The 24100-nt window shown below is 53.8% G+C and overlaps 1 long non-coding RNA gene across 4 annotated transcripts; it reads left to right on the top strand.

Moving 5' to 3' along the window:
* The first annotated feature begins 1045 nt into the window (after positions 1–1045).
* On the top strand, positions 1046–23622 carry LOC310883921. 4 transcript variants are annotated; one of them, XR_014573931.1, is made up of 4 exons: positions 1046–2550; positions 8475–8623; positions 14231–18147; positions 18458–23622. It is a non-coding gene; the product is annotated as an uncharacterized lncRNA (long non-coding RNA). The 4 variants fall into 4 exon arrangements; XR_014573932.1 differs by having other exon boundaries at positions 18461–23622; XR_014573933.1 differs by lacking the exon at positions 18458–23622 and adding an exon at positions 7121–7239 and having other exon boundaries at positions 14231–15701.
* The last annotated feature ends 478 nt before the right edge of the window (positions 23623–24100 follow it).

A 24100-nucleotide genomic window follows, 5' to 3' on the forward strand; every position in this document is an offset into this window, starting at 1 on the left:
TAGAAAGAAAACACAAATACAAGGCAGGGGAGACAAGTATTTGCCATTTCACTGGGAAAATGTGTCCGGGCACATCAAGATGCAGGAATGCAGCTCCGTCCTGGTCCTGGCCCCGGGCTGGGCATGGGGATGAGGCTGGTACCCCCAAAATCGTGCCCCTAAAGCAGATGAGGATCAATGGGAAAGGACTGGCCCAGGGTCAGGGGTTTGCTCTGCACGTGGAGCTTCTGTAAAGGGTGCCTGCGGTTCCTGTCCCTGGTGAGGAAGGAGAGAAGCCCGCATGGAGCGGGGGATCCTGGGGGCATGCTGAGCAGCTGGAAATAGAGGTGAAGCCACAGCTTGGGCCACCCCAGGGAAAAACCTGGGTAATTTGTGGTGCTTCTGGCTGCAAGTCTCACCCGGAGCCCTTTGAGCCGGCCACCCCCTGGCCCCCTGCCACCACCTGTGCAGGTTGGGAGCTGCTGCTCTGGCTCCCAGGTGACATCAGATGCTCAGACCCTGATTTTTGGCGGGGAAGAGCCCCAGACGTGCCGTCTGCTGAGCTTGGGGCTCATCCTGCTCTCCCCGCACCTTCAGCCCCCTTCCCGTGCTGCAGGAAGCGTTTAGAAACGTGCAAAGCGGAGGTGAGGTCTGCAGCCTCCCTTGCTGCAGGACGGGGAAGGTGAACGAGGAGAGGTGCCCCAGGCACGACACCCCTGGCGCTTCCCCACGGGACCCCCAGCAGCTCCCATGGGCTCGTGCCCACTTTCTCCCCCCCATCTCCCCTCCTGGCAGCTCCTCGAGGCTCATCCTCTTGGCCTCCACAAGCTCTCCTCTGCTCTGGGCTGGGGGGCGGGTGGTTGCTCTCCCGCTTGGCAGGTTGCTCTTGCACCGCTGAGCACAAACAAGGTGAAAAACCATTTGCAGTCCAGGAGAGGGCATGACGTGGCTGCCGTGTGCCAGAGCTGCTTCTGGTCCGGGTCGAGCGCGGCGTCGCTTTTCCTCCTGGCCTCTCCCCCTCTGACCATCCCCGAAGGCGGTGTGCGGGTTTGGGTGGCTGAGGCAGGATCCTGTGTGCAGGAGGGACATAGGGGTGGGGAGACCCAAACCATTAAGGCTGGAAAAGACCTCCAAGATCCCCTGGTCCAACCACCCAGTGGGACGAACGAGGTCCAGAAGGCTCCAGTCGTGCTCCCTGCACCAGTACCCCTTCTCACCCAAAGAACACTGACCCACGGACCCTGAAAAAATTGGTAAAGAGCTGAGCTTCTGCAGAGCTCGGGGGGATGCTGGTGACCCCCGCTCGTGCTGCTGCGTGCCCGTGCCCTGCAGAGGGGAGGCCGCGGCGCCGTTTGTCTTGGCCTCGCTGGGGCGGGCTGGAAGCGGCGCTGACCTCTTAAGCAATTCTGGGTTTTTGGCTGTCCGGCCGCTGGCTCAACTCGCGCTGAACCTCGGAGAGCTGACTTCCCAGACAGCGAAAAGAAAACAACCCTCCGCAGCCGCCCGGCTCGCTGGCCTGCGTCGCCTCTGCCGAGGAGGAAGGGAGAAGCGCGTCTGCGTCGCGAGAGGTTAAATAGCAGCACAGCGCGTTCCTCCGCTGCGAGCGGTGCTGGGCTGCATGGGCGCGTCCTTTAACCAGCATTTAGTTTCTTGAATTACTTTTATTGGTAGTTAACTGTGTAATGGTCTCCGAGGAACATCTGGTCCATGATTTGAAAGGAATATTCCTCAAGCCCTTGCTGAGAGCAATTATTTTTGGATGCGAGTGGAGGCTGTAGAGCCATTAAGAAGATAAAATGCAGATTGTTTGCAGAGGCTTTTTTTTTTTTTTTTTAAATTTTAAATGGCTTTCAAAGAGAGGAACTTTTAGTGTTTTTTTCTATTAGCAGGCAGAGTCATGGAACCGAGCAGAGGGGCTGGGACCTGGGGCGAGGAGCTGAGGGACACAGACGGGAGCATCGGGCACAGCCCAGGGCAGCAGGCTGCAACCTCCCTCCCAGTCCCTGTAACACCTTCCCCATCCTGCAGTAGCTCACCCCTCCACCAGTTCCTCTGTAAAACCACTGAGGTCTGCTGTGGGACCTCCTCTATAATGATTTAAAGCCTGTCAGCAGGCAGGGGCTGTTTACAAACAGAAAATGAAGGGCTTTGTACTTTCTTCCACCGACGGGTGAATCCCAAACCTCCCGACTCCCAGCCCGGAGCCAGCTCATCCAGACCACAAAGGAAAATCACCAGCCTCTGATTTTTGGCCATGGTAGGCTGTGATGGCAGGTGGAAACCTTCACCCCAAAGCATATGGATTCTCGAAAGAAAAGCATGAATTTACCAGGAGAAAATCAGCTGGGAGTTAAGTGTGGTTTTTACACTATGCCCCTCCACGGAGGGAGCTGGCGGACTCCTCCTTGCCTGCAAGAGCAGTGCTTTAAATTATTTAGAGGAAACTATACAATCTTGGCTGCTGTTTGCTGTTATGATTGCACATCTTGTCCCAGGGAAAACCACACGCAGACGGGCTGTAAAATTATGGCCGTTTTTTAGTAGGGAGATAAAATGAAACTGTTAAACCAGGTAAGAATGGGAGCTGTCACTCTGTCCTGGTGAGATCAGGAATTTGGGAAGGGCCCTCTGCTCTTTGCTGTGGGGAGGCTTGGAGGTGCCAAGGGATCAGCTGTGGGATGAAGGAGAGACTCTGATTTTGTGTGTTTTCGGGTGAAAAGGGCACTGCAGGGGGGAGGTGGAGGAAAAAGTGGCTCCCCAACCCTTCCCAAAATTCTTAGGAAGAAAAAGGGGGGAAAACCTGCCACGACCCCAGGCTTGTGGTTCACAGCTTTGATGTGGTTCATCAGTGGGGCCATCAGCAGCTCTGCCGGGGCAGGGGGTGGTTGTGCCAGGGCAGGAGGTCCTGGAGCCCTGAACCTCCAAAGGGCTTTGGTCCTCCTGCGTGGCTGCAAGAGGAGTTTGGCTTGAAGGCAGCCACGAGCTCCCTGGGGTTGGAGCTTAGAGGCAAGTTTCAAAAGTTCCAAATAACAACAGCTATAATTATAAATAGTTATAACATGATATAACATAACATAACATAACATAATATATAATAAATATTATATATAATACAATACGATATAATATATGCTATGATATAACATGATATGATATAATATAATGCATAATATAGTATATATAATGCAATATAATAGATAATAAAATATGTTAATAACAATATAACAATTATAACAACAGTTATAAATAATAATTAAAACTGTTAATTGACAAGCACTGGTATAGGGGGATGGTCAGCAGCAGCTTGTTGCTTCTCAAGGTGAGGGTGCTGCAGAGATTCGTCAGCTTCCTTCTGGGCAGCACCGCGGCCGTGCTCAGTTTTTCCTGTTTCCATTAGTTTTTGTTTGTTTTTCCCACTCCTGGCCGCCCTCTCTGCTGCTCACCAGGTCATCCTAACCCGGGCTCGGAGGCCGGTGTCAGGCAGCCAAGGGCAGTGGGTGGCTTCGCACTTTTTACTGGGGGCTCCGTGAACAGAGAATTTTGCAGTAAAAGTAACGATTTCGGAACGGAGCATTCATGTGGGGAGCTGCGCCACGAGAATTTATTAAATAGCTCATTTCACAATAAATGCAGCGTAAATTACGTACAGAACAGAACAAGCGGATGAAGCGGGGAGGCCCTGGAGGACAAGTGCTCCATTCATCAGCACTTTGGAGCAGACGTGTCTCCTGGGCTGGCGCTCACCCCGCAGCCTGCGGGCTCCTCCGCCCTCCTTGCCATCGAAACAGCTCGAGCTGTTTGGGCCGAGCTGCGTGTCAGCTTTGCTTCGTGTTTGCTCGCTTTGCTGCAAGTCAACAATAATGTTGAGATTTATTTATTTATTTATTTTTCCACCGGTAGGATGTAAAATAAGGAGAAACGGTGAATCTCACGCGCTAACAGAAACGAGCGCCCTGCTGAAGAGCTGCTGAGCCTTGTGTGCTTGCCCAGGAGCTTGTCTCTGGCTCCATAAAATGGAGTGCTCAGGTCAAACTAAGATGCAATTATGGCACTGGGACTTCTCGTAGGTTAAAATGTCTCTCTGTAAAATGCCTCCAGCATTTTAAGCATGGACACTGGAGCCTGGGCGATGACCTTTGTCTCAACCTGCCTGCCAGTTCGGCTTCGGGGTCCCTCACTGCGGAGGGGCTGGGGCGAAGCAGGGACCTCGCTGTTTTGCTGGAGAGCCAGCAATGAGATATTTATTGAAACAAGAGAATAACAAGAATACTTTTAACAAGGCTCAGAAGAAGTGGTCTCTTATCAGCAATAAATTCAGTTGTTATTCAACTCAGTTATTAACCCTTAGTGAGTACCAAGGCAGGGGACAGCGTGTAGGGCAGAAAGGGAGCTGCCATTTGGAGGGCAGGGGTTGGCCTGAGGCAATAGGGTTCATACAGAAGCAGCACAGCTACACTGAATTTCAGGCAGGACATCAGCAAACAGGCTTCCTGATAGCCCCTGGGACAAGCCTGTGAGCACAGCTGCTGGCTGGTGGGTTGAAACACATGGGGAAGGGCCAGGATGGGTGTCAGGAGCTGCTGGTGATGCAGCAGGGTATCAGGGAACGAACCCCACGGTGCTTATTACCTCCTAGGAAGGACGGAGATGATTTAATTCCTTTGTCAAGGCTTAAAAATGCCTTGCTGGGCTGTGACTTAGCGAGGTCTGTGACTTGGGAAAGGTGCATTGCAACCGAGCCAGTGCTTTGCCTGCAGCCAGGAGGGCGGTGGGAAGGGGTCTGCAGGTTGGGGGGATATCTGGGCAGCCCTCGGGGACAAGCCCACCCCTCACCTTCCCTCCCTCGTCCCCTCACCACGAGAACGGGGCTGTTTTCCCCAAGGCACAGGCAGACTTCTCCACCCAAGCAAGTTGTGCGCAGTGGGGAAAGCCTTGGAGGGGGGCGATGCCAGTTTTAGTACTAAGTCCCTGCAGCAGAAATAGATCTTCCTGGGCACGCACTTACATCTTGGCAAATTATATCTCAGGTTGAACTGCTCATTAAAGTGCCACGGGGAATTTCAGGCTAGCTAGGTACGTCATCGCAGGAGATAGGCTGAAAATTACAGTAATTTGGGAAGAACGTGGCTTTGAATCCTAGGTCCTCTGCTGAAAGTCAATGCAAAGTGAGTTATTCCTCTTCACAGTTGATGTTCACAGGTAGATTCGGCTGGAGACAAAGTATTTCTGTAGCACAACGTTTCTCCAATGAGCTACCACAAGAGCTCCTGCAGGGGGGTTTGTGCTTGCTCTTGGATTCCCGTTTCTGCCTTTCTCGCTCATCTGGAGGCAAATACCTGTGAAATGGGCTGGTTCATCTGCTGCGTGCAATAACCACAGAGCAGGGAATATTTCTGCCTGCACTTGGTGGTTTTTCTTCCGTGGTGGTGGGGAGCAAGAGGCAGTGGATTCCTTCTCTGTTTTGTCCTGGCTACTGCAGCTGCAGAGCCACATTGATGCACAGGGACACAGGGATATCTAATCATTTTTTTTTATTGTTTTTTTTTTTTTTTTAATTGGTCAGGGAAATGATTTTCTTTGCAAGTACTAAGAGAAGATTTAGAGCTGCATGTAATTTAGTAAATATCCATTATAATCAGCAGAATCATGTGGATTTAGTAGTGGAAAATCTTGAATTTGGCCCTGAAGTTGTAGGGGAAACCAGCTGCTGTGCCAAGACGTGATGAATAGCTGGGAGCAGTAACGTTTTCTAGCAGCTCTGGGGGTACAGGAGGTGTCCGTTCACCTCCTCTTCCATGCTTTGCCTTGTGTTGGTTGGGTGGTGCCTCTCAAAGCTTCCAAATAGAAAAAAAAAATAAAAACCCAGTAATATTTCACTGCACAAACCATGAACATTGAGTCCATGTGCCCAAAGTGAGATCAAAATAGCCAGCTTTCCCCTGGGCCAGGGGGTGGGTGCCCTGTTGGCTCAGACTCTCACGCTCTGAAAGCTTTTCAAACATCTGTGAACCAAACAGGTCAAAGAACAGCAAGAGAAAAAACTCAATTTTAGTTGCACAATTATTATTATTATTTTTCCTTTTTCAAATTACCCACCTTTCTTCCCAGGCCTCGGCTCGCACAAAGGCCAAATCTTTGCTGTATTTATTGCCCAGGACCTTGACGGGGAAACGCTGAGAGTCTGTTGATAGAAAAGGCTGAAAATTACTGAGTATCTTCACAACGCGCAATTGCTGTCCGTCTTCCCCACCATTTTATTTCAAAATAAAGAGCAAATAACTGTGGGCCGGGATTGCAGCTATTGCCCAATTATGCAGTAATTCATGACATGCAGATTACAGGGCAAGGATTATAGCTGGGATTGCTGTGGTTTTACCAGATCCCTGAGTGTCATGGTCTTATAAGCACTGGATTTTTTTATTTTTTTTTTTGCTTGTATGACAATGTTCAGCTTTAGCTGGAGACGCAATTAAGTAGGGAGGTTGTGAAATGCATCTTAGCTGCTGGGGCACCGCAAGCGTGAAATTGCCCTGAAAATAAAGTGACAACTGAATCTTTCTTTGCCTGGACTGAGCTTCTCCCATTATATTCTGGATGTGGTCCTGAGAGCTGGCACAGGCTCGCAGGGCCATTAGCAAGGCAAAAATAGCCCTGGCTCCAGCCACATCCAAGCTGCTGGTTAGGAGCCCGTTGGTGTTTGGGTGATGGTGGGGAGGACGGGGTTGAACGTGGAGCTTGAGGAGTCAGTTGACTTTTGCTCGCTGCAGGATCGTGGATCAGCAGGTCGTCTTTTTTATTAAAGACAGAAAAACTACAGTTTTGGAACCAAAGTACAGAAAGGCACTTTAAAAAATAACCCCAAATGCATTTCCGGGGGGGGATTTGGGGCTGAGACCGGCAGCTTGGTGGGGCTGGCCAGCGGACAGCTGCTGGGGCAGCAGGGCAGGAGCTGTGCCCACCCGACCCAACGTCGGCTCGGGGTACGAACCCTGCCCTCGCTTGCGGGTGAGCCCCTCGCAGACATCAGCATCCCTCCCGTTCCCCTGACGGCCCCGTTTTAGCACACGGGAGCGTGTGGGTGTGCAAGGATCCTGCCGGGGGCGCGCTGCCGGAACCGATTTCTAATTATAGCTAATTGCAGGGCCGATGCTCTCTGGATTTGGGCTGATACACGTCCAATGATTTCCTGTTGTTCTGCACTCTGCGGACACGTACCCGGAGGCATCGGGGTGGACGTGGTTTCTGAGGGCACCCAGCCAGGCAAGCACACGCTCTTCCCTTTCCTTCCTGTGCACATACCTCGGTGGAGCAAAGCGCCCGCTGCGGGCTCGCTCTGCGGTCCCGGGCGATGTTAACACCCTGTTTTATTAAACAGCGTAGCAATCCCTCAGGCAGGTGAAGCGGTCTGGTTCAGCAAAGCCCTGGGAGGAGCAGGGTGGCTTGGCCACGCTGGGCTCCTGCCACAGGTTTCGGGGACCTCTCACGTCCCCAAAAGCACTGCACGTTCCTTGGTGCTGCTGAGCTGCAGGGCTTTGCATCCAGCCCTTCGGAAAGCTCTGTCACACAGGTACTTGCTGAAAAAAATGGAGCCAATGTTGGGTCTTGCCTTGGCTGGAAGCGTGGTGAGGAGAGGGCAGGGGGAGGGGGAGGGTCTCTGCTGAGGATTTCTCTGTCGGCTGTGCAGGGCCGAGGTCTCTCTGCTCTGACCACCTCCAGCTGGGTGATGCTGACGCGGTGCTGGGGGCAGCAGGAGGCAGCTGAGGGGCTGCAGGGAAAGGGCAGGGCTGGGGGATCCCCACGGAGCGTCCTGCTGGAGGAAGGCTGCTGTGCCCGGCTCCTCCCAGGGAGAATCCCTGAAGGGAGGGGGAATCGCAGATTCAGCGCTGAATGCCGTATGAGTCAACCAAACAAAAAATAAAAAAATAAAAATCACACCTCTTTATTACAGAGATTTATCTTGCCGGGCTGGGGCCTGACAGCCACCAGCAGATGCTCATCATCTCCGTGGCTTTATTGGCTTCTGGGGCGTCCTCGTAATTGCCGTAAGTGGGAGATGATTCCCCAGCGTCTGGCACGTGTTAATACCGATCCAAAGCGCTTATCAGCCCACTTACGGAAAGCACATACGTGCTCGGTGTGCGGTCAGAGACAAATCTAAAGGATCATCATTTGATCCTATTTCTCCTTGGAACTGCTGCTGAAAGGCGGCGTGGCCGTCCCCGGACCCCCGATGCCGTTTGAACAGGTCCAGATGCGAGGCGCTGCCCAGAGGTCGTGCCCTGGTTTTGGCGATGGGTAGGGAAGCGCTGCCCAATTCCCCAAGCCTCACTCGGGGGTTGTATTGCAGGAGCTGCTGAAATGCTATTTTATTTATAAATGGCACAACATGCCCCTCAGCTGATAGAAAAGGCATTTAGGAGCTAAGGCAAAATAGAAATCTTCCAATAAGTGAAAACTGCTTCTGAAACTAATACTGTTTTTTTTTTTTTTTTAAGGGGTTTGTGTCCAAATCTTCTCTCTTGACCCTGGCTGCAGACAGCGATGAGTGCAGCTGCTTGGAAACAGCTCTCCGCTGGGCCTCTTGCAACGGTGCAGAGAAAAGCTGCCCAGTGCCACCCCTCCGCAGGCGCTGCTCTTATTCCAGGTAGGAACAAAAACTTGCTTTGTAAATTTTTTCCCCCCCACGTCCTTCCTGCGAGCAGCCCAGCCGCAGGGCACTGCGGCCTTTGGCCAAATGAAAGCCTTGGTGCGGGCAGCGGCACTGCAAAGCTCCGACCTTCCAGGCAGGGCTTTGGGGTGGAGGTGCCTGCAGGAGACAACTGTGCTCGAGGGTCTGTTGGAAGAGGGGAGCGAAATATTTCCCCAGCCCGCTCCCGGCTGAGGAATGCAGCTCGGGCTGAGACGGCGAGCAGGGGCAGGGACACGGCATTCTTCCTGCTCGCCGGGATCCAGCGCCGTCTAGACTTCGTAACGCACCGCCCGGCCTTGAACTGCTGCCACGGCATCTCCCGGCGCTTCCCCTCGGTGGAAGCGGAGCAGCCTGCGCTCTGCCAAAGCCTCAGTCACGCGAACGAGCTCCCAGTTCCTGCCGGCTTTGGCAATTCGTCCCGCTCAGCCAGCGAACGTGCAGCAGGTGGGAGCGAAGCTCATTTCCAAACCCACGGCCTGCCGAAAACAAAAAAAACCCGACCTGATTTCCACAAGGAGGGAACGGCCACATCTCCCTCCGGGCTGGTGGAGATGCCCGGCCGTGGAGAGGGATGCTCCTGCAAAGGGAACCCCCAGACCAGCTCTCTGGGGAGCTGATCTTTGGGTCGAGCATCATTCCCCTCTCACTCCAATACTGATCCCGCCTGCTGTTGGTGTGCTGGCAGGTTTGGGTGCCTGGCACGATGCTCCTTGGAGAGCTCTGGTTTCCAGAGGTCGGGTCCCAAGCGTGCACATCAGTTCTCTGCTGCTCGGTGTGAAAACGGAGGCAGCTCAGATCCTCGGTCATTTTGTTGCGTGTTCCTGGGCTCCACCAAAAGGCCGTGCATCCCTCTGCAGAAGTGCTGGGTGAAAGTGGGCAGGGAGAAGTGCAACCAGAGAAACGCTGAGTGGTCCCAGCAGGGGATTCACCCTGCTGTGAATCTGGACTTTGGGTGAACAAGGGTTTCAGACCTGCTGAGGTTTTTTTTTTTGTTTGTTTGTTTGTTTGTTTTTTTCCAATTTGTGTATCTCAGACTGACACATCATACGTAGGTTTGGCACCAGGACCGATGTGTCAGGACCCACACAGAATCCTTGCTGCCTGCAGGAACGGACTAATCCTGCTGATGAGGGGTCCCGCTCTGCCTACCCCAGGACGGACGGAGGAGGCGCACAGTTAGGGCTGTGCATCCAGAACGAGCAGTCAGTGCCTACGCACTTCCTAATTTACACGCAGGGAGACAGGCACGGAGAGCTGTGCTGAAGTCTGTAACTAATGCTGAGAAAACCTGCAGAGCCCTGCTCCCGCTTCCTGCTCGAAATCCCACACAACAGCCCCCGATATGCAGGGCCAGGAGCCAAAGGCTCTGAAGTCAATGGAAAGATTCCCCTCGACTTTAATGGGCTTTGCATAAGTGCCTAATTCCTTCCTGCTCGCGGGCTCTCTTGGACTTGCTTATGGAAACAACTGCAGACACAAAGTGCTGCAGCGAGCTGCAAACCCCTCAAAGCAGCGCAATGGCAGATTTTGCTCTCTTCCCAGACAGTTGGAATGGGTTTTGTTTGACACGGAGCCTGAGCCGTGTCCTTCCAACCAGCGCCGTGGCTGCAGTGTGAACGAGCGCTGGAACAAACACGTTCGTGCGGACGGGGCTCGCGGTCAGCCGCGGGGCCGGAGCCAGGCTGTTCCCAGCAGGACGGGAAGCACAAGGCAGGGCAGGGCAGGCTGCGTCCACGCCACGCCAAGCCGAGCCCCTGCAGCTTCGACACGCCGGCATCTCCCCGAGGGATGCTCGTAGGGGCTGGGTCAGCCCCTGCAAGGCGCGCGCTGCTGGGAAGGGCTGGGTGACGCTGCCCCGTTTGGTCACCGCCTTGTGAAAGGTCAGGTTTTTTGGCCCAGGCTGTAGCACGGCCAGACATTGTCCCACCTAGGGGCACCCAAAACTGCAAAAAGAAGGAAATGAGACCCCAGCTTTGGGAGGCTCTTGTTTTCTGTGAAGCCTCCGGGAAGGAGCAGTCCCGTGGCTGCGTGATGGAGGCGCCACGCGCGTGCCATCGGCCACCTGCGCCGCTCCTGTCGGACCCGAGCAGTGGTATCGGGCAGATGGTTTGGCCTTTAAATAGCCCACAGACACCGCGTCTGACCCTCTGCTAGAGCAACGGTGACTTTCACAGGGGATCTATCCGGGTATTTGAAAAGAGCAGAAACTATTTTCCGTTGTGGCAGGCTGCTCGGCTGACCCCGGGAGGGGGCTGCTGCTGATCCCTCACTCTGTCTCTACGCCCTAGAAACTCACTTAGGGGAGTTGTTTTCTTTTTTTGCTTTGCTGCTCAAACTCAGGAGATATATATATATATATATTTGTTATTTCTTTTTTCTACACGCCCAAAGGCAACCGGGATCCGTCCCCAGCCAGCTGCACACCCCTGGCTCGCCGTAGCCCCACGGGAGCACGGCTGTGACCCCGCTGGCAGCGTGCCCGTGGTGGCTCGGGCACAAACCCGTGCCAGGAGCACCCCAGGATGAGCTGCACCCTCGCTTCCACAGCTGGGCATTCCTGAGGAGAAAAGGGAGCTCCGTAGCACAAAGCCCGACCTGGGCAATCCATGGAAAAGTCGGGCAGCTGCAGGAGCTGGAAAACTCCGCAGCGAACTCCACTGGGGTCCCCTCCCCATACCCCAGTTTGGGGAATCCTGCAGGTTTCTTAGGATTTCCAGCACCTGCCCGTCAGTCGCACTGGAGACATGGCTGTATGAGAGCTCCCAGTTCAGAGCCTCAGGGATGAGAAAATGCTGGCCCAGCACTTTCAGAGGATTACTTTGCTTTTTAAACCCGCTGACTGCAATCTGGGCTGATCTCACTGTTGCAGAGGAAAACAGGCAGGAGACTGGGGCGTGGATGACGTGATGAGTTCATCTCTTTGCAGTCTGGCCAGGTACACATTCTTTTCCCCTGGAACTTAATTAAAATGCATACATCTCTCCTCAACATTTTTATGAAGCTCGATGGTAAATAACGGTCACTCTGTAATTACACCAACATTAACTTATTTTCCTGGCTGGAAAGGACAGATCCAAGGGCAGAGTCTTGGTTATGAAATGGCTGGTTTTACAGGGTCATTTTTAAAATTCAGCTCTTCTTAATGTAGGATTGGTTTTTACGACTACGAATTTTGCAGTGTTGCATTCTACTCGAAATTGCCGCTGCTTGAATGTGCCAAAGCTCGGGACAGTTTGTCCCATTTTCTCCTCTAAACCCGACCGGTCCCATGAAATCAAAACCCGACTAGGAACGCCCGAATTTCTCAAATTGTGCGGCATGTGCCCACTTTTAGACGTGTTGCCAGGACAGTTGTGCTACGAGAGAAGGCAGCAGCAAAGGTGCAAACAGGTCCAGCAGAAACCCCTAGCTCAGAAGGAAATGGGAATTACTGCCCAAGCAGGACGATAACTGGTAGGATAATCGTTTTCTGACGTGAGCAGCACAATCTGCTTCACTCCATTTGAACACTGGACTCTGTGTCTGTGATTATTAGTGCTTTGTATGTCACGGGGTGTGCCAGCTGACGAACCCTTTCACCTGGTCCCACAAAGATGCTCCCTACACGACGTGCAGGGCGGTGGAAAAGTCCTCTGGGCTGTTCCCAGTGCCAGTGGTCAGCCTGGCGCAGGACGGGAGCGCTTGCTGCAGGGATGTGCAGATGACCTGTGGGGCGGGGGGCTGCCAGGCTGAGGAGGGGCTGTCAGCACCCGCGATTCTGTGCGCATGTGGCCTTCCACCGTTTCTTTCTTTCCATTTAAAACCCGGCTCAGCCACTTGCAGAGACGCTGGGCGGAAGACAAAACAGACAGCAAAATAGAAGCGTGCGGCCTGAGCGGGAGATACCTGGCTCCAGGGGAGGTCACGGAGCTGAGCAGGCGACGGCAGCAGCAGCGCCAGCTCTGCAAGCCCAGCACCTCCCGATGTGCTCCCGTCCTTCGGTACGGCGCTGCATGGGTCGGGCCCACGAGGTCTCTCTCTAGCAGCACGGAGCAGGCCGAGTTTCTCCTCTTGTGGGGCAGTGCTGGCACCAAGCGTGCGCGCCCAGCGCAGCCTCACCGGCGGGTGGCTTGGGTCTTGGCCGTGGCTGCGAGGTGGGAAGGGAGCGGGTGGCCTTGCTTGGGTGCTTCACGGCTTGGCCATCGGCAAGGAGGTTGGGCAGGCACCATCTCTCGCCTCCACCCCCTTCTAATGTAGCGCACGGCTGGAAAACGGCGGTGCTGTCTGTGCAGCACACGGCGCCTGCACGGCAAACGGGGCATCGCTGGGGCTTTTCCTTGCAGACCCAGAAATCCAGGGTTGGAGCGATGGGAGCAACGGAAGAGGCGGCTGCGAGCTCCGAGGGCTGAGCTCAGCTGCCTGCTCTGGGGACGAGTTAATTACCAGCCGCGCTACGCGAGGTCTGCAGGGCACGGCCAGCAGCGTGCCGAGGGGAAGCGCTGCAGCTGGCAGAGCGCTGGTGGGAGCGCGAAACCCTTCTGGCAGCGTGCTTTATTACACCGTGATGGTGTCTTTCGCGCTAAGTGGCAGATGCCTCATCAAGCACTACGTTTAGCACAGGGCGGGAGCGGTGTCAGCTGGAGGAAATCGTTTTCTGCCTGCCAGGCTCTGGGCACGCTGGGCACAGCGCTGGCTCGGTGGCCGCCGCCGCTCCCGGCATGCTTGCAGGCAGAAAGGGAATTTCGGAGATCAGATTTTTATCGGCTGCCTAATTGACTCATCAATGCACGCACATTTGCTCTGCCCTGAAATGTGAGCTAAACGGGGCTGGTGAGACGTGTTCCCCGAATATAGCTGGGAGGGAGAGGACTGAGGAGGGTGAAAAGGGAGGAAATTCCTGCCAGTTTTTAAAACAGGAGATTGTAAAAGACTAAAAAAAAAAAAAAAAACAACACCATACATTATAAAATAAAAAAAAAATAACAAAAAAAGAAGTCGTGGTTTCTTAAGCCAGTTAGCATTCCTGGAAGTTGATGAGGCCCTGGGTTATTGTGGGTTTTTCAACATCTTTCAGTTTTTTGGGATAGTCTGTCTGAAGTGTGGGCATGTGTGGGTAGAGAACTGGGGAATATGCAGAGGGAAAAAGCAGAGCTAAAAATGGTCAAAGAGAGACAGGAACAGGATGACTGCATACACGGTCCTTATTTTGATTTGTTTTGTTTTATTTATTTTATTATTATTTTATTTTATTTTATTTGTTTTGTTTTATTTTATTTTATTTTATTTTATTTTATTTTATTTTATTTTATTTTATTTTATTTTAATTTTATTTTATTTTAATTTAATTTATTTTAATTTTATTTTTTGTTGACTGTGTATGCGCACATGTAGCAGCCAGCATGCATCCTGTCTCCTCCACATTTTTATTGCATGCCCTACAAGAAGTGTCCGGGCTGTAGTTTCAGCATCCAGGGGCGTCGTGCAGGAGTAAACAACCATTGCCCCAGTGCGCCTTTTTTCCAACCCCCCCTTGGCTGGCGGCTTCCTTTGAAGACATTAATATCTGTATTTTTTTTTTCCCAGCAGGTTAATTAATAGTTGACTCATCACCTCGAAGGCTAATGGATATTTATCCAGATGATGAAGGAAATGAACGCCTTCCATAAATAACTGCAGCGACGCTCGCTAACGAGCCATCCTCATTTATGCTGCTCCTCCTTCAGGAAACAAACCCTGCCGGAGGAGCTGATCCCAGCCTCTTCCCGGGCTGTTTGTGCTCTGGCCTGGCTTGGTGGGGGTTTTATTTGCTAACCCCGGTGCCCTTTGCTGGGGGACGGAGCGCAGCAGCACGGCGTGATCGCCCCAACTGGGCTGGCAAAGGTGCCTTGGGTGTTTCCGTGGGCCGGAGCTCTCTGGCTCTCCAGCAGCGTGGTTTTTCGTTTTGGCCATTGAAAAAAAATCCCGGATCGCTTTCAGAATATTGGCGAGCCCTTTCCAAGTTCCCATCTGCTTCAAATAAAGGGTGTTTATTGTCTTTGTCTCCAGCTCTGCAGCTATTGTCAGCGGTGACCTTAATGAGGAGCACATTAAGAGTCACGCCTCGCTTGTCGCTCACACGCACGGGATTTGGGAGAAATTCTGGGCTTTGGCCCCCTCGCTTGTACCCTCCTGCCAGGGCTGCTCCGCACCCAGGAGAGAGCCCCGCTGGAGGAAGGCCCCTGTTCTCCACGCACATTTCAAGGGCAGAGCTCCAAGGAGAAGGACCAAGGGGCTGGACTGGAGGAGGGATGGGAGGAACCCAACGTGCTCGCTCTCTTGGTTTTCATCACGCGGGTGACGCAATTTGCGAGGCTGCCTCCAGGAAGCACCAGGAGTCACACGATTGTGTAAAATCTCAGCTTTTGTTCATTTTCCCGTCCCTCACAAAAATGCGAGCTGAAAGTTTCGAGCACAAAGGAACAGCTAGACTTTTTTTTTTTAATGACAATTTTAAAAATCTATGCCTCGTCGGACGAATTTTTTTTTTTTTTGAGGGACATTAGCTCATGAATGTTTAATCCTTGAGCTTGGCAGCACTGGTTGAATTAGAAGGAGAACAACTGATTTTAATGAGTGTACGATTAATGCAGAGGAGCTCGGCTGAAACCTCGATCCAGCTGAGGGGAGAGGATTTTTCTCCCCGCACGTCCCAGCCGTCCCCTCGGGGGCTGGTGCGCTGCAGGCACTGCTGAGCAGGGCATATTCTCCTCGCCTCTCACCACCTGGGGGAGATGCTCTTTCCCCCACTAGCATTCAGGCTCGTACTTTTCATTCACCCCGACATATCCCTTCCTGGAGAGCTGTTTTATTTGTTTGAAAAAGTGCTTAACTCTCTGGGCTGTACAACCAGCAGTTGTTGATGCGAGGGACCAGCACCTCATCCCACAGCGGTGCTGGGCAGAGCCCAGCCACTGCTGTCCTGTTAATGGCTTGCTTTCCCATGCACCTTAAATTAGAGATTTGTATCGTGAGTGATTTTATTACCTGAGCAATAAAGAAAGACGGAGGAGGCTGAGCTGAACTAATTTTATTTGATTCTGTGGGCAGCCGGTAGCTTTTTCTATCTGTTTTTTAATGCGTGTTTCAACCAGGCAGTGATTTCGGAGCCCAAACCACTGCAGGCTTTACCTGCTTGGGCTCTCGGGCAAATACAGTGGGAGTGTTTGTGAGCAGAGTGTGACAAACCATGAATTATGAGCGGTCTCATAATACCTGGGAGGTTTTATGGAGCCCATAACGCCTGGGCTCCTCATACCTGGGAGGGCATCGGGGACCGTGGAGAAGGTGGGTGAGCTTGATGGTGAATTGTGTCCCTCTCGTGATTCACTGGGTGTTGCCTGTCCATGGGTAAGGCACGTTGTGCTTCAGCATCCCACCTCGGTGGGGAAGGAGGAGCCTTGTAAACGTATTGCATGTCTACAGGAGCCCCAGCCCAAGGGCTTCGTGTCCGCAGACCCTCTGCATCCCATGGGGATTATCAGGGGCTGCCAGCAAAGGCTGGGGACAGCCGAGGCGGATGGAGAGGCTGTTCTCTGGGGAAGTGGGTGCCGCTGAAAGCCCACGCCACGCAGAAAGAGCCAGGAGCAGCCAGGGCTCCCCCAGCCCATCCCGGCTTTCATTTTCCGTGCAGACTCGCTACGTGCAGTCACGGTCCCTGGGCTGATGTTTCCACCCACAAACTCAGTGCCCTTTTTTTGGGCTCGGCTGAAATTACCCACAGAGCGTGGCTGTGCATTGAAGAGCACATTTTTTTTTTTTTTTTCCCCTTTTAGCACAGCAATTTCCTTTATTTTTCCTGGGCTCAACTTGAAGTTTGTACTTTGGTTTTTAAGGATTTTTGTAGGGCTTTTATTGCCCTGGCGGGGAGACCAAAGTGGAACATCTGATCGCTGGGATAAACACGTCCCAAGATAAAGGGTTTGCATGTCCTGTTTTTAAAGCTGGTTTTGTAAAATGTTCAAAAGATTTTTTCTACTTAACCAGTGCCTGTAAATGGCTTAAACTTTTTGCAACTATTGTTAGGGGCAGCACCTATAGGTCAGTGGTTATGACTTTGCACACTCAATGTGAGAAAGAATAAATAAATGTGTTAAGTGCAAATCTATTAAGTGCACAGCGGCTCAGCTAGATTCCTGGCGTTACACTGGGAAAAGTTGTTAAATTTGATGTCCAGGAGCTGCCAGAGTCATTTCACAGAGAGAAGGTGAATTCACCTGGATTTCCAAGGTAGGTCAGCCCCTGCACGAAGCTGGAGGAGGTGACCGAACAGAGCAGGAAACGTTGCCCATCGAGGATCCTTTCTTCTGAGGGCTCTTAAACCTTGGACATACGCTTGCATGTGCGTGTTCGAGTGATTTTATCACTCTGTTGGAGCAGGACAGTAGAGGCCTGGCCTCAGAATAAATCCACGCACGCTCCAGAAGCTCCGTTAGCATCCCCAGCACGGGGCCAAGACCCGGCGTGCCCCAGCAGGCTGGACCAGTGACCCTGCGGCGCTTCGCGCTGCCGTCTGCCAGATTTTATGACACTCGTGCCTCGTACAGCTGCTGTTCATCTCCAAAGCACTCTGTGAGCATTAATTATGCCTAAAACGGTGTTTGAGAGGCCCTCACGGTTTGCCCAGAGCCTTGAGATGATCTCCGAAGGCGAATGGGAGTTTTCTGTGCGAAGGGCCTGGTTTCAGACCCGTTATCTGACCCGAGCCATCGCCTCCTCCACGGCACGAGAGGAGCCGAGCCACGGCACGAACCCAGGGACCTGCGGAGGTGGAGAGCGTAGAGACACTCGGGGCTTGTTTTCCAGGTGGAAAATCTCACCTCAGCCTTTTTCTTGTGGCTTCTGGCTCCCGTCTGGCAGCAGAAAGGCCGGGGGCTCGACCTGGGGCCGTGTTTTTTCCAGTGGGTTTGGGCAGCAGGTGATGAACGCCACGGAAAAGACGCGGGGCCAGGCAGAGCACCGTCCCCCCGTCCCCTCCCCAGGTCCCAGAGCCCAGAGGATGCTGCAACAGCCCCGCTGCAAGAACTTGATTCAGCATTAAAATGTCTTTTTGAGGAGGAAAAGACAGGGTTTGGCTTCGGTCTGGCTGCACGTGGAGGAGCCCTCCCAGGCTGGGGTATCGCAGAGGGTGTTTGCAGAGGGGTTCATCTCTCCTGGGGTCATGCAAGAACGATTTCGGGAGGGCTCGCTGGGTGCCACACGTGTTCGTGCCGCGGTGACAGCCGTTACTGGAGGCATTGCAGATTTTTCCATGATTAGGGATGACAAACGAGGTGAGCAGGCTCCTGCAGGCAGGCAGAGCGGCTGGGTGCTGGGGGCAGTGCGGGAGCAAGCCTGCACAGACCTGTCCCAGCCCCGGGGGGAGCGCAGCCCTCAAGGAACCTCCTCGTTTCCTGTGAATTCTGCAGATTTCAGCCAAGGAAAGTCTCTGAGAGAAGAACCAAGGAAAAACGTCATCCCTGCTGGTAAGGGCAAGCGTTAATCTCCTGACGCTATGGACTGTACGGGAGGTGGGGATGCCGTGGAATGAGCGCAGGGAGAAAGTGTTCACCCTGGCTGGAGACGTGGGAGCTTTATCCAGGGGTCTCAGAGCTGGCACCCAGGCTGCAGCCCCTGCAGGTGGGAAGGGAGAGGGTTTGCTGCTCGTTCCCTTGGGGCAGTGGCTATGGGGTCCGCAGAAAGCCCCGGCCAGCCGAGCTTCTGCCCACGACTCTTTGACTGCTCTGTTTGCTTCGGATCGCTACCCATTTCTTTCTTTTTACACCCATCTTCCAGCAGAAGGAAGGGCAGGAACGGAAAGAGGGCTGTAACGCCACTTGGGTAGTCTCAGAATGCCTCGTGCCCATTTGCTGCTCATCCTCACAGCACCTTTGGGAGCAGAGACAACGTTCACATGCCCATTTCACAGCACCAGGCACTCAGCACTGCAGAAAAAGAAATCCTTCGTGGTGCTGGAGAGAAAATACACACGGATGGGAGTTGCGCAGATTCAATTTCGTTGCGGTAAGCTCGAGAAGGTGCATTCGGCCTTATTTTTATGCTCATGCGCGACTTGGAGTGACTAATTGCTGAGAACTCCCTCCTCCTGTACGTCTGTGGATGCAGTGATTTCAAAGCACAGCGACTGGAGCCACCGCCGGAGGGCACAGGAGATGAAAACAACTCCTGCTGCCTCCAAATGGCCCCACACGTGTTCCTTGCCTATAGCAACAGACACTATTTGTCCCAGAATAATACATCACCTGTGTATTTAATCTTTCACCCAGGGATGTAAACGGTTTTTCAGTGAAGCCGGAGCTGAGGGATCCCCACGCAGCCCAGCCTGGCGGCACTGGGAGGGAAGGGAGCCGGACTGGGACTGTGCTCCCCAGCAAACTACGGCTGCAGGGGATGCTGAGAAGGGACGAGGAGGTGGAGCCCTTCATTTCGAGGCTGTTTTGGGCATTTTATATTGATGCTGTGGATACCTGCCCTAAGCTCGGTGCCAGAGAAGGCGGTTTAAATGTTGCTGGGTATTTCTACATGGCGCTGCAGATGGAGAAAGGGAAAACCTCAGAGAAATGCTCCCGAAAGGAGGGGTTGCCATGCCACGTGGGTCCTAGGGGCTGTGCTGGGACCACCTGCCCAGCAGAAAATCAGCTGCCAACGGTGCTTTCATGCTAAGATCTGTGGTGGGCTGTGGGTGGAAATATTTGGGAGCCACCACCTCCAAGCCCACAGGGACCCCAGACATCTCCCGCCCAGCAGGGACCAGCCGCCCCCAGCTCCGTGTGCCGGGCGCATCCACGGCAGGGCTCAGCGGTGCCACTGGGGGTTTTCGGGGACGTCTCCCCCGGGTGCTGCACCATGGCCTCAGCACCTCCCCAGCCCGGCCGGAGATGCCGCGGGTTCTTTTGGGCCTTTTCACCTTCTCAGCTCGTGACTCCGTTCTCAGCCATCGCTACCTTCTCATCTCTGGCAGACAAAGAGAGGATCGCTGAGTTAGCTGTGTCACCAGGGAGAGCTTAAATACTGTGATTAAAAAATTCCTGTCCTCTCGCATAGCCTGCTCAGACGTGCAGGAAGAAACCCTGGCAATTAGACTCCCTGTGCACTGACAGCAGGACAGCAGAGCAAAGTTCTTTTTTTCTTTTCTTTTCTTTCCTTTTTTTTATTTTTTTTCCCTGGCTGTATGCTTCTGTGATTTTAGAGCAGCTGGAAAAAAAGGCCTGTTTGATTTTCTTCATCATGCTAACCTTGGTTTGACTTCCTGATTGCCAAAGCATGATAAAAGGAGCAGATTACCTAGAGATTCCCAAATATTTGCTTTTGAATTTATTTATTTATTTATTTATTTTTCCTGAGCCTCATTAAGGCATTAGAGCTTGCAGATTTTATCTATACTTTCTTCTTAGAGCAGAACAGTATTGACATATATTAATAGCCATATTTTTTTTCATTTGAAATTAAAACCAGATAGATACTTCTCATACTTTGCTTTCAAATCTTATTTTTAAAAATATTGATCAAGTGTATTTTGTTTTTCTTTTCTCCCAGCCCCGCTGCAAAGGGAAGTCACTAACGAAATGCTTTCAATCCTGGATCTTTGTGCATCACTGGGTGCAGTTTTGTAGATTTAGGGACAGGTTGTAGAAGGATATAATATAAAGATAAAAGAAGAAAGTGGTTTCCAACAGTAACAGGCAAGAAAGGAGATTTAATTTATATAATAATCTATATAACCTCTGCAATCAGGTGGAACAGAGCAGCTCAGACATGGTAATATAGCCTGTGATGTGCCTGGGCGCATCTCTCAGTGCTAAATGCTGTTGAAAAATTTCATCCCCCAGGACTTAAGGACAAACGGCCAGAAATATCTCCTGGCTGCGAGCCCCCAGGCACACCCTGAGCTCCCTGCTCTCTGCGAGTGTGGCCGGGGCAGTGCCTGAGGATGACATTTGGGGGACATACAAAAGCCACCCCAACGTACCTGGCGGGGGTTCTGCTGCAGCCCAAAAAAGCCAGCCGCCTTCTGGGTGTTCGCGGTGTGCGTTCTCCTCTTCCTGCCCGTGGTCCCACAGAGGTGGTGGGGCAGCGTGAAGATGCGATGAGAAGGTCTCCTTGTGCCACTCACCTGGGGTGGGAAAGTGGTGGGACTTGGAGCACGTCGGGGCGGTGTGATGGTGCGGGAGCTCTCCTCTGCGACCGTGGGGAAGGCGCTGGAGTAAATGGCCCGAGCTTCTTTCCTGCTGTCCTGTCCCATTGTAGGAATGAGAACTTCTTCATGCAGCAGGGTGGGGACAGAGCATCCTTCGGGTGGCACCGCACCGGCCCCAGCCATGCCGAGAGCACCACAGCTGGTGCGTGGTGGAGCCCCATGCGCCCGCCCCAGCCCCACGCCGTGTGCGCATCCCGCGGTGCTCCTCCACCTCCTCCTCCAGGCACCGTGACCCCAGGAGCTCTGCTGGCCTGGAAAGCAGCTCCTTTGGAAGGGTTTGCTGCAGTCCTCTCCAGACCCACTCAACGAGCTCTAATAATAACCAACTCCCTTTCTATTTATAAATGAGAACAGCAGCGAGGAGCGAGGCTCAGGCGGCTGGGGCCACCACAGCCCCTGCGCTCCTGTCCCGCGCCACCGGGCATGGGAAAAGGCACTTCCCTGGGTTGTTTCCTTTGGATAAACACACTTTTTTTTTTTTTTTTTTTTTTTCTTCAGCCACTGGCAAAGCAGTGAGGGTGTGGGCATGCATTTGGGAGGGTGGGATTTAAGGAAAATGACAGAAGCACCTTTGTCCCCTAGGTGTGTCCCTCTGGCTGCAAATATTGGACCCTCAGGACCACCATGGCCCCTGGCATCGCAGCAGCTGGCAGGGCTCAAAGGGGAGGCAGGAGAGCCCTCCTCGTTCCCTCTGCTGGCAGGGGGGGGTCTCAGGCTCCATCTGCACCCCCCCCCCCCCATCAGGGCTGGCACTGCTGGCGAGGTCTGGGCACGTATTGAGCAAACAAAACCCCTGGGGGAGGTTTGCCGTGCCGAAGAAGTGAACATCCCTGCTGGTGGTGGCTGCTGAAGCTCTGGGGGCACCGGCCATGTCCACAGCTTCTCTGGTCCAGCACTTGGAGCTCCCCCTTCCCACCTGCAGGGCCTCGCATCCACCAAAAGGCACTGGTGGGGAGCAGAGCAGCGCAGAGCAGAGCAGCGCAGCCCGGACTGCTCGCTCCTAGGAGAGGCAGCGGTGCCACCTCCAGCGCTTCAGCTGAGGGATGCAGCGTTACCGCCGGCTTGTCCTCAGACGCAGCCCAGTCCTTGCAACCCTTTTCACCTCTCCTCCTGCCCCTGCAGCCTGTGGAGCTGAGCGCTCCCCCCGTGCTGATGCTCGCACCCACAAGGCGAGGGTATCGCCTGCATCCTGGGAGATGCTCCTGGCTGGGAAATCAGGGTAGGAGGTGGTTGTGTGCCACTCCTAAATCTCTTGCAGACTGTGCATGAATCGGTCCTTCATTGCCCTCATTTCTCATTAGTGCTGCCTCCCTAACACAGCTGCCCTGTGGCGGGTGGCACACTCCGTTAGGGTCTGGGTGACGAAGCGATCCCAAAGCGAGCAGGCTGGGGAGGTTCCCTGGGGCAGCACGCTGCAGCAGGCCACCGGAGCACATCCTGACGGTGAGGACAGGGAGAGCCGCCCCTAGGGGATCCACTCACCCTGCGTGCCCAAGCAGACGGGTCCGCAGCATGCAGCCTGCACACCTGGGCGGGCGAGCAGCCGCCGGCACTCCGCATGTAGCGGCGCCGCACGCACACGGAGGGACATTTCTTGCCAGAAGATGGCAGAACAGCCCCTTTTTCCCGCCCCAAGTCCCAGACCTTACCCCCAAATCATCTCTCTTGCCGTGCGCACGGCGCGCGTGTAACCCAGCGCCGCTCCCCAGGCTCCGTCCCCCCGCCGCCGCTGGAGCGCCTCGCCCCTGCCCGTGGGCTCGGCCACGGGGGCTCGGGGCTCCAGGGGACACGGGGCGGGCTGGGAGCGGGGCCGGGGCGGCGGGGATGAGCTCCGAAGGGGCTCGGGGCGGCTCCGCAGCCCTGCACCGCCGCCGCGTCCCCGGGAGGTGGCACAGCGCGAACGGAGATGCTGGGGGCGGCCCGGGGCCGCGGCACCCCCGGGGCGCAGCCGAGGGATTCACGGGGGCAGTTCCAGGAAAGGGAAGGAAAGGCCCGCATCTCGTTTCTCGGAAGCCCATTGTGCAAAATTCTTCTACATGGAAAAAAAAAAAAAAAAAAAAAAAGAACAAAACCTATTTTGTTTTGAGGGAAGTGAAAAACTGAGCGCATTTCGCTCCGCTGCAAGCACGCAGCTGTCCGGACATCCACTGCCGGGGGTCCCAGCAGCCTTTCCCCCGTGAGCAGAGCCTCTGCTGACCCCTGCTCCTGCTCCTCTCATCCGCTGCCCTCGTTCCCTGCTCCCACAGCCCACCTGGCATTGTGCCCCTTCGGCTTTTAGCAGCCCCCGTTAATAAACCACACGGTGCAGGACCAGGGGTGCCGGGGCTGAGCGAGGACAGCGCCTGGCCTCAGAGCCTCCCACCTCTGCGTCCGCTCACTCCCAGGCCAGACCAAACATCTTTCCCCTATGCTGTGCTCGTCTTCGCTTATGGGAGCACTTTTTAGGCACCTGCAGCTGAGGAGATGCAGCTGGGAATGGCAAGGCGCTGTTTTTGTCTGACCATTGGCACCGTTCCCTTTCCAGGAAAGGCAGAACAGCGGAGGCACGATCAGGAGCTCAGTCATTTGGAGACCAGAAGAAAGATTTGTTTTCAGCCAAACACTGGCTGCAGAGCTTCTGCTGCAAACATTGCATTTCTAGTAAATTATTGACCATGTTTCACTCAGATGGATGATTTTGAAAGGCACCGATATCGTTGGCACACCGTATACTGTGCCACTGTGCCGCTTAGCCCAAGCCCAGTTTGTAACCAAAAAAGGGCGATTTCTTCCCAGAAATTCATTCTTTCCTGATTTTCCCTCCTTGTGTTTTCATGCTAAAAATTAATGAAACACTCGGTCAACAGCAGCTTAAAGGGGTCCCAAGAGACCAGGGACATCCCTCTGCCCCTCGTTGGGTCCTCTGAGGGCAGGAGCACAAGGACAGGGCAGGCACCAGCTGCTCCCCGGCACCTAGGCTCAGGGGTGCCCTGGCCAGAGGAGCTTTAGCAGCTCCCCTGGGTGCCTTTGCCTTGAATTATTTTGGCCAGGCACCTTTTTAATGCCAGCTAAAAGTCTAGCTTTCTCAGCACCCTTGGGGCTGCAGGTAACTTCATGTCCTGCCCTCCAGCCTCAGACCGGAGGGGTCAGAGCAGGACACCCTCATGGATGGCACAAGGGGGTGACGCGGAGCCGTTGCCCCCTGTCCTTCCCACTCGGGGTCCCCAGCTGTGTGCCCTGTA

This window comes from Anser anser (genome assembly GCF_964211835.1).
Source record: "Anser anser genome assembly, chromosome: 19".
Classification (NCBI taxonomy): domain Eukaryota; kingdom Metazoa; phylum Chordata; class Aves; order Anseriformes; family Anatidae; genus Anser; species Anser anser.